The following is a 9,208-nucleotide window of genomic DNA, read 5'->3' as shown; positions in this document are numbered from 1 at the left end:
ATTCTCCTGCTCCTTGGATGCTGCCTGACCTGCTGCGCTTTTCCAGCAACACATTTTTCACCTTTTAAACCAGAGGATAATATGGCACATACACTATTGATGTTACTCATTTTAATCATTATAACTGGCTGTTGCACAGCTACTGGTATAACAGTGAGCGCTATGGCATGCATGAACCCTTGGTTTGAGAATTGTTAGCCATTAGCCTTTTACCTTTGACTTTGCCTTATACTTGAGAATGCAAATATGTAAAAGAAGCAAGCTTCAGCAAGGACATTGGTATTGATCTTTGATAGCAGCCAAGTCATTGTTATTCTTCTTATTTATCCTCCCTTTGATATTATTTTCTCTCCCCTTCCATTCATTTCCTTCTAATAATCTGATGATCTCCTTTGAAATAGTGAGGGGACATTTAATTTGTATGATGGACGTAAGACCTGCTGGTTTGGAGAACTCAAATGAAGAGCCCCACTTTACCTCTCTCCCAGAGACTCATGACACTTCAGGACAATCAGGCACCTAACTGAACAGGCTTGGGCTTCCTACTTGATCAAGGCCCCTCAGTGCCCCTGAGAGCTGCCAGCCAGCCAAAGTCATCAGCTCTGCAATGCCACCAAAAGCTGTGGCTGTTGCCGATATTGCACTGCGATCTATGCAACAGATTACCAATGGATCCCTTGGAGTCAGGTAAGTGAGGAAGGTTTGGTTACCCAACAAGAGGGCGCTGGACAGGAGGGGGAAGGAGGTTGGCTGTAAGGGTCGGAGATGGATTCCTGCGGAATTTCCTCTTCCCAGTCCCTAATGCCCTAATTGTGCACAGGCTGCCCGTGCATGAGGGTCACTCAATAGGGGGCTACAGCAAACCTGCTGGCTGGCAATGCCAGATGGTACATCCCTTCCTGCTGATGGCTGGCTACCAGCAATGATGGAACAAGGTCTTTAAGTCATCACTTAAGGACCTCATTTAACCTCCTGGAGAGAGGGGCCGTCATTCCCACAAGAGTTTGATCAGGTTGGAGATGGGAAGACAAGAGGGTCCTTACCCAGCACTCTCCTATCTGCAAAGAAACTACCCCCTCCAAATTGAATGGTGCACGAAGTACTGCCAGTGCCACGGGATCTTTAAAATCTACCTGAGAGGGCAGATGGAGCTTCTGTTTAATGTGTCATTTGAAAGACAGCACCTCAGACAATGCAGCACTCGCTCAGTGCCATACTGGAAATGTCAGGCTGGTTTTCAGTACTTGAGTGTCTGCAACAGGATTGAATTTACAACTTTCTAACTTGATTGACAGTGTTGACAAATTCAGGAACGGCTCTGGATGCTTAGTTTGCACTCTGGGACTTTCCCAGACAGGGCTATCGAAAACGAGACTGTTGCCAACTGGAACTTGCTCCGATGATTAAGGAAGAAAAGAAAATTGTGTGTCAACAACGTCACCCTAAAAACAAGGCTATTCAGTTACCGCGAAGCCAGGAATAACAAAGCTCCTCTTTTGTCTGTTTCACAAAGGAAATTGAATCTGTACCTGACATGTTTTTTTCATTGGATTAGCAGAAACTTGCTGGATATATTTAAAAGGTATTGCAAAACTATTGAGAAAGTTCAGAACTCTGGTAACTGATTAGCAAAAAACAAAGGATATTTACTCAGATAATGAAGGACGCGTGTTCAAGAGATGCAAGATTTATTGATTCTGAAGTGTTCGTGGTACAGTTTGACCTCTCAGCTAATGCTGAACTGTTCCGGGTTGGTCGGTCTGATCGTTTACTTGTGTTACATTCCGACTCATATAGCAATTGTAGCTTAGATCTATTATTAGATTCATCTTGTCAGGCAAGACTGAAAGATTCATTTTCGGTTTGAGCGGTTTGTTTGGTTTATTTCTGCACTGTGATTCATATTGCAGCTCTCAACATTGGCCGCAGGTTTTGAAGGCAAATGACCCTTCTCCCTTTCCCAAGAAAGGAAAACGGGCATTGAGTCATCTTTCCACAACAAGGTTAACACCTGTTTGAGGCTTGTATCTGACACCCTGGGTTTCATTTCAACCTGAATACTCACACCCAATTTCTGCCTGCATTGTTCATTCAATACAAGAACTGAAATGACCCCTGTGCATGTTGGGTTATCCATCAGATGTCATTTGGTGCAGAAAAATATAAAACGGAGAATACGTTTGATCCACCTTACTTTGGGGAGCAGAAGAACAGGAAGAGGCCATTCAACCCTTCAAGCCTGTATTGCCATTCCTTGGATCAAAGCTAATCTATACTTTAATGATTGTCACCCTCTGAAAGTTCTGAGGAAGGGTTACTCCACCCGAAGCGTTAACTCTGATTTCTCTCCACAGATACTGCCAGACCAGCGAGCTTTTCCAGCAATTTCTGATTTTGTTACTGATTTACAGCATCTGTAGTTTTTTTCGGTGGTTTCGATGGTTTGATGGAGTGGCACAGTGGCTCAGTGGTTAGCACTGCTGTCTCACAGCGCTAAGGACCTGGGTTCGACTCCAGTCTTAGGCGACTGTCTGTGTGGAGTTTACACATTATCCGTGTGTCTGTGTGGGTTTCCTCTGGGTGCTCCAGGTTCTGCCCATAGTCCAAAAATGTGCAGGTCAGGTGAATTGGCTATGCTAAACTGCCCATAGTGTTCAGGCATGTGTAAGTTAGGTGCATTAGTCAGAGGTAAATATAGGATAATAGGGTAGGAGAATGGGTCTGGGTGGGTTACTCTTCAGAGGGTTGGTGTGGACTAGTTGGGCTGAAGGGCCTGTTTCCACATTGTAGGGATTCTATGATACCCTAGCTTGTTCCATGTTCCTTAATAACCTGTATCTAAAAATATCAAACTCAGTTTTGAAATTATCATTTGCAGTGACCACCTCACTCTGTTTGTCCACCACCCCCACCCCCACGCAATGTTAGTCTCAACAGCTTCTTTGGGTGAAGAAAGTTCCAGATTTCCACTTTGTGTGAGTGAGTGCTGCCTAACCTCACTTCTGATTGACTCTAATTTTACCCCTTGTTCCAGGCTTCCCCTATTGACCCAATCAACTCCTAAATCATCTTAAACCTTCCATTAAACCAGGCCTCAATCTTCTCTAATCAATAGAATAACAAAGATGCCAACCCAGTTAATCCTACTGGCCCAGTTTAATTCTGGTGAAGCAAAAACACAAATCATTGGAAAAGCTCAGCAGGTCTGGCAGCATGTGTGGAAATTAAAGGGAAGGAGAACGGACATCAGGAGAAACCTCTTCACAGAGAGTGGTGACTCTATGGAATTCACTGCCAAAAAAGACTGTGGAGGCCAGGTCATTGAGTATATTTAAGATGGAGATAGATAGGTTCTTGATTGTCAGGGGGATCAGACAGTGAGGTTGAGAAACTTATCAGCCATGATTGAATAATGGAGCAAACCTGATGGGCTGAATGGTCTAATTTCTACTCCTATGTCTTATGGTCTTATGGTATAAATCAAAGTTAGCGTTTTGGGTCCAGTGACCCTTCCTCATTGGAGACAGGAGCAGAACGTATTTAGGGTGGGCAAGCCTAGAAGAGAAGTGGCACTGAGTTAAATACCAGATAAAAACCAAAAGAAAGGTCCCTCGACCCGAAACATTAACTCTGATTTCTCTTAGATGCTGCCAGACCTGCTGAGCTTTTACAGCAATTTCTGTTTTTGCTTCTGATTTACAGCATCTGTAGTTCTTTTGCTTTGTTAAAATTTAATTCTGGTGAATCTACTCTGCATCCACTCCAAATCCTTTGTGAGATGTGATGCCCCAGACTGAAGACAGTACTTAAACAGCAGCACAAATTCCACCATTCCATCTGCCAGCTCTTTTGACATAAAGGCTCATACTTAATTATCTGAGCTGCCAGAGGATGTGGTGGGGGCTGGTACAAATACAACATTTAAAAGGCATCTGGATATATGAATAGGAAGCAGTTAGAACGATGTGGACTAAGTGCTGGCAAATGGGACAAGATTAATTTAGGATATCTGGTTAGCATGGACAAGTTGGACCGAAGGGTCTGTTTCCATGCTGTACATCTCTATGACTCTATAACCACTGCTCCTTGACATTCAATGGTGTTACCATCACTGAATCCCCCACGAACAACATCCTGGGAGTTACCATTGACCAGAAATTCAACTTGATTTGCCACAAAAACACAATGGCTGCAAGAGCAGGTCAGAGGCTAGGAATACTGCAGGAAACTCACCTCCTGACTCCCCAAAGCCTGTCGACTATCTACAAGGCACAAGTCAGGAGTGTGATAGAATATTCCTCACTTGCCTGGATGAGTGCAGCTCCAACAACACTCAAGAAGCTTGATGTCATCCAGAACAAAGCAGCCTGCTTGATTAACACCACATTCAAAGCATTCACTCCCTTGACTTCGGTAGCAGCAGGGTGTACTATCTACAAGATGCACTGCAGAAATTCACCAAAGATCCTTAGACAGCACCTTCCAAACCTACAGCCACTTCCATCTAGAAGGACAAGGGTGACAGATATATAGGAACTCCACACCCTGCAAGTTTCCCTCCAAGCTGGTCACCATCCTGACTTGGAAATATATTGCCATTCCTTCACTGTCGCTGGGTCAAAATCTTGGAATTCCCTCCCTGGTGGCATTGTGGTTCAACCCACAGCAGGTGGACTGCAGCGGTTCAAGAAGACAACTCACCACCACCTTCTCAAGGGGCAAATTGGGACAGGCAATAAGTACTGGCCCAGCCAGTGACACCCACATCCCATGAATAAATTAGAAAGAAAATATGCAGGGATTACATTCGACATGTTGTGTAGACTGCCCTAAAGCATGACACAGAGCCTGACTTTGATGAGTGATAAGCTGCCTTAAATAAACCTGGCAACATTTGTAGTTAGTTGCATGTTTCAATTTAAACTTGGTTAGGATCTTATTATCTTTCACCCAGGATAGAAAGTAGAGAGGACTGATGGACCCTTGTTAGTGATGCACAAAATATCGAGTTATATGACTGACTCTTTCTTTTCTCTTTAAAAATAAGTGGTATTTTTCCGCACATTATTTTGCAGAGCAACCCATGAGTTCATTTCCTGGACAATGTCGAAACGCTGTGTCATTAGTGCTCGACTTAATCTGTGTGCAAATAGAAACTACAGAAGATTCCAGTAAACCTCAGAGCTAATATATTATACACAACCTGCGATGCGCTTCTTTACTGAGATGTTTTCACTATCCTGTCGTGTCTGTGTTTCAGGCAATCTATTATTTATGAGATTTGTGATAAAAACAGAAAGTGGCCTGAGATGGAGAGCTCTGAACGGCTCAGTGACTGCACCTTCTGCACCCATTCTTTCACCTTCCATTTCACAGCTGTAATTTTTAAGTGAATTCGAGAGCACCATGAAAGATTTACTGCTCTTGGATTTCATCTGTTTAAACTGGCACACATTTTTTTTTGCTGTGGCATGAGGTATTGAGGCAAACAAATTCCAGGGCGGGTGGGGGGGTGATGGTGGTGCAGCTCAGTTCCTGGTGGACTACAAGGATCCTGGTCAACACTAATCCTCATCAACTGGAGAATGATTTCATCCCTCAGCATTGAGATTAAATATGAGCCATCACTGCCTTAAAAAGATTCAATGCATTGCTGTTTCTAAATCAAAAGGGACTTGCATTTATATAACACCTTTCACAAGCCAGGATTGCCCAAGTCCTTTACAGTCAATGAAATGCTTCTGAACTATGGTTGCTGTTTTAATGTACAATAGTTATCTAATACTCTCATAAGCCAAACAGTTTACATGTGCTTTATTTACGCTAAATTTATTTGCTTTTTTTCCATCTAGTTGAAAGTCATAGGATGTCATTTAGAATTTATAATAAGCGGTGAGGCAATATTTTAAATCATGGGGAGCTCAGCACACTTGTAATTCAAGCATATCATCAAACTTTACTTGGTAGCACATCTCATTACTGTAATTCCATTTAGCATTTTGATTTTGGATTTTTTTTGTCAGCAGCCAATGTCCGCACAGCAAACAGCAATGTAATAAATGAACAGATATTTTGTTTCGAGTCATGCTGGTTCAGGGACGTCGTGGGCATCAGAGAGATGCCCGTTTTGAAAGTGGATCTTGTATGTACTCTGTGGGGGGAGGGGGTGCAGCAGGTGGGCAGGGGTCATAGGTTCAACACCAACGAAACACGGCTTCTCGAACTATGCAGAATATTTCCACAGTGCGCTGCAGCGTTGGCTAGGATTCTGTGGAGTGGGACTTGAACTGTGACCTACTAACTCAGGGAGGTGGATGTTAAGCAGTATATCTGGAAGTTGCTGCTGAGTGCATATAAAGACACTACAACTGTCTGCAGTGCCTCTGTGTAGGATTACGATAGACCCAATACCCCATCTTGTAACCATGCCAATGGATCAATATTTTATGCCACAGAATGGTTGGTGTGGGCAGGTGGGGGGAGTGGGGAACCCACGTTTGAGCAAATATTTTGGAAAGGTGAGAACAAAGATGAGGTACAGGATTTGGGAGGTAGGGTGGATTGGTGTGCCTCATGTGTAATGGAAGCATTACCCCAATATGTTACCTTCTCACTTTATTCTTCACCATCTGGCCTCCGAAGTCCATTCCCCTTCTTACCCCTTCCCCACTTCCCTTTGCTGCCATATCACTCTCCGCCTTCAAAGCTTCAGACTTACCTCAGTCTTGGAGTCTTTGAGGTTCTGCACGGGCCGACTCACAGCAGTGTCCATTACAGTGCTCCAAGATGCCAGAACCACTAAGAAGTGCTAACCCATCGGATCTGCCTGTTTAAGTCAGCTGACAAGGTGTCATGGCTGCAGAGAAGGCTTCTTTCAGGTCTGCTGGCTGTCAACCAATTTTTACAATTCAATGGGAGTGAAGCACTGTGTCCCCTGTGAAAATAGCCCACTGTGTTCAGGAGTCCCCTCAGAAGGAAAGATATATTGGCCTTGGTAAGGGGTACAGTCCACATTCATCAAACTGGGACTAAAGGATGATGAATTCATCCTTCAGGTTGAGGAGGAGTTCAGGTTGCATGGATAGCTACGTATTCCCTTGATTGTAAAACAAGAAGGAGTGATCTGATTGTTGGTGTTTGAAAAGAATCAAAGGATCAACAATGTGGGCAATTATTTCCTCCGAGTCCAGAACGATACAGCAGAATTTTAAAATTAGAGCCATTTGATAGTGATGTCAGGAAGTAGTTGTTCTTACAAAGGAAAACGGAGATCCGGAACTCTCTCCCTCTTAAAAAAAAGCTGACAAGACTGAGAGTCAATTGAAAATGTCGAAACTGAGATTGATAAATTTTTGGTAGACAAGGCTATATATGGAACCGGTGTGGGGGCTGTGGACTGAATGACAGAAAAGGCTCAAGGGAGTGCAAGGCTGTCTTTTATTCCAATATTCTCAACATGTCCAGTTCAGAAGAAGAGTTGCATTGGGTTTGAAATGTTATTTTTTTTCTCTCTCCACAGATGCTGCTAGACTTGAGTGCTTTAACACTTTCTGTTCTCATTCAAGTGGGGAGAGTGCGTGGGGCCAGCAGTGACAAGAATTTCCTGTGGATGCACTCACCTTCATAGTCGAAGGTTGCAAAGGAAAAGAATGAGGTATCGCGTCCCTTTGCCATTGATTGAACTCCACTCCTCCTAGAAAAATAAATGCACCTTCTGAGCGCGATAGCTTTATTCCCTCACACTGCTGCCCAGCAACCCAGATAGGCTGGAATGCCAAACTGTCATGTTTGAAAGCAATTTTCCTTTTTAAACATCAAAGACTTAATCCTCAAAGGGACATCAGATGCTGGCACCACATTAGGGTATGCAGCCAAATTTTATTTCATGTCTGTTTCTTGTTTCATCCTCTAAAAGTGTCTGTCAATGAACAGGAGCAGACAGAAAATGACCAATGCTTTTTATATCAGTGAATTACCTTGAAATATAGGGAAAGACTTGCATTTATAGATATTTTTAATCAACCTGTTCAGACACATTATGACACACCTCTGTATCTGATGGGTTGTCTCGCCCATTTACATTTATCTGTCATGATCACTGGGTCTCCTAAAGCACCGACAGCTAATTAAGTGTCTTTTGAAGTGTAGTCACTGGCAGCCAAGTGGCTAGCAGCCAACTTGTACACATCAAGCTCCAGTGAAGGGCAATCTTACAGACAATGTTCCAGACACCACCATCTTCATCCCTGGATATGTTGTCTCCCAATGGCAGCACAGGCCCAGCTGAGGTGGTGGCACAGTGGTATACAGTCAAGAGGGAATTGGCCCAAGAGTCCTCAATATTGACTCTAGAACACATGAAGTCCCATGGCTCCAGGTTAAACATGGGCAAAGAAACGTCCTGCTAATTACTTCATACTGTCCTTGTTCAGCAGACGACTTGTATTCCTCCATGTTGAACAACAATTTTGGGCGGCACGGTGGCACAGTGGTTAGCACTGCTGCCTCACAGCGCCAGAGACCTGGGTTCAATTCCCACCTCAGGCGACTGACTGTGTGGAGTTTGCACATTCTCCCCGTGTCTGCGTGGGTTTCCTCCGGGTGCTCCGGTTTCCTCCCACAGTCCAAAGATGTGCAGGTCAGGTGAATTGGCCATGCTAAATTGCCCGTAGTGTTAGGTAAGGGGTAAATGTAGGGGTTTGGGTGGGTTGAGCTTCGGCGGGGCGGTGTGGACTTGTTGGGCCGAAGGGCCTGTTTCCACACTGTAATATAATCTGGTGATTATTTTCCAGAGTTCGATAGATTCAGGATCAGTTCCTGCGGATTGGAGGGTGGCTAATGTTGTACCACTTTTTAAGAAAGGTGGGAGAGAGAAAGCAGGAAATTATCGACCAGTTAGTCAGACCTCCATGGTGGGAAAAATGCTGGAGTCTATTATAAAGGATGAAATTATGATACATCTGGATAGTAGTAACAGGATAGGTCAGAGTCAGCATGGATTTATGAAGGGGCAATCATGCTTGACTAATCTTCTGGACTTTTTTGAGGATGTAACTCTGAAGATGGACGAGGGAGATCCAGTAGATGTAGTGTACCTGGATTTTCAGAAAGCTTTTGATAAAGTCCCACATAGGAGGTTAGTGAGCAAAATTAGGGTGTATGGTATTGGGGGCAAAGTACTAACTTGGATTGAAAGTTGGTTGGCTGA

General features: G+C 43.9%; 1 long non-coding RNA gene across 1 annotated transcript in view; it reads left to right on the top strand.

Moving 5' to 3' along the window:
* Positions 1-1,452: 1,452 nt before the first annotated feature.
* Positions 1,453-9,208, top strand: part of LOC122551388 — a 17,260-nt gene continuing 9,504 nt past the window's right edge. Inside the window, exons 1-2 of the long non-coding RNA XR_006312090.1 lie at positions 1,453-1,582; positions 7,520-7,654. This is a non-coding gene — a long non-coding RNA (uncharacterized LOC122551388). The remainder of the gene's footprint in view (positions 1,583-7,519; positions 7,655-9,208) is intronic.

The sequence above is a fragment of the Chiloscyllium plagiosum genome, chromosome 7, assembly GCF_004010195.1.
Source record: "Chiloscyllium plagiosum isolate BGI_BamShark_2017 chromosome 7, ASM401019v2, whole genome shotgun sequence".
NCBI lineage: Eukaryota > Metazoa > Chordata > Chondrichthyes > Orectolobiformes > Hemiscylliidae > Chiloscyllium > Chiloscyllium plagiosum.
This window is presented reverse-complemented; position numbering and strand designations above follow the sequence as displayed.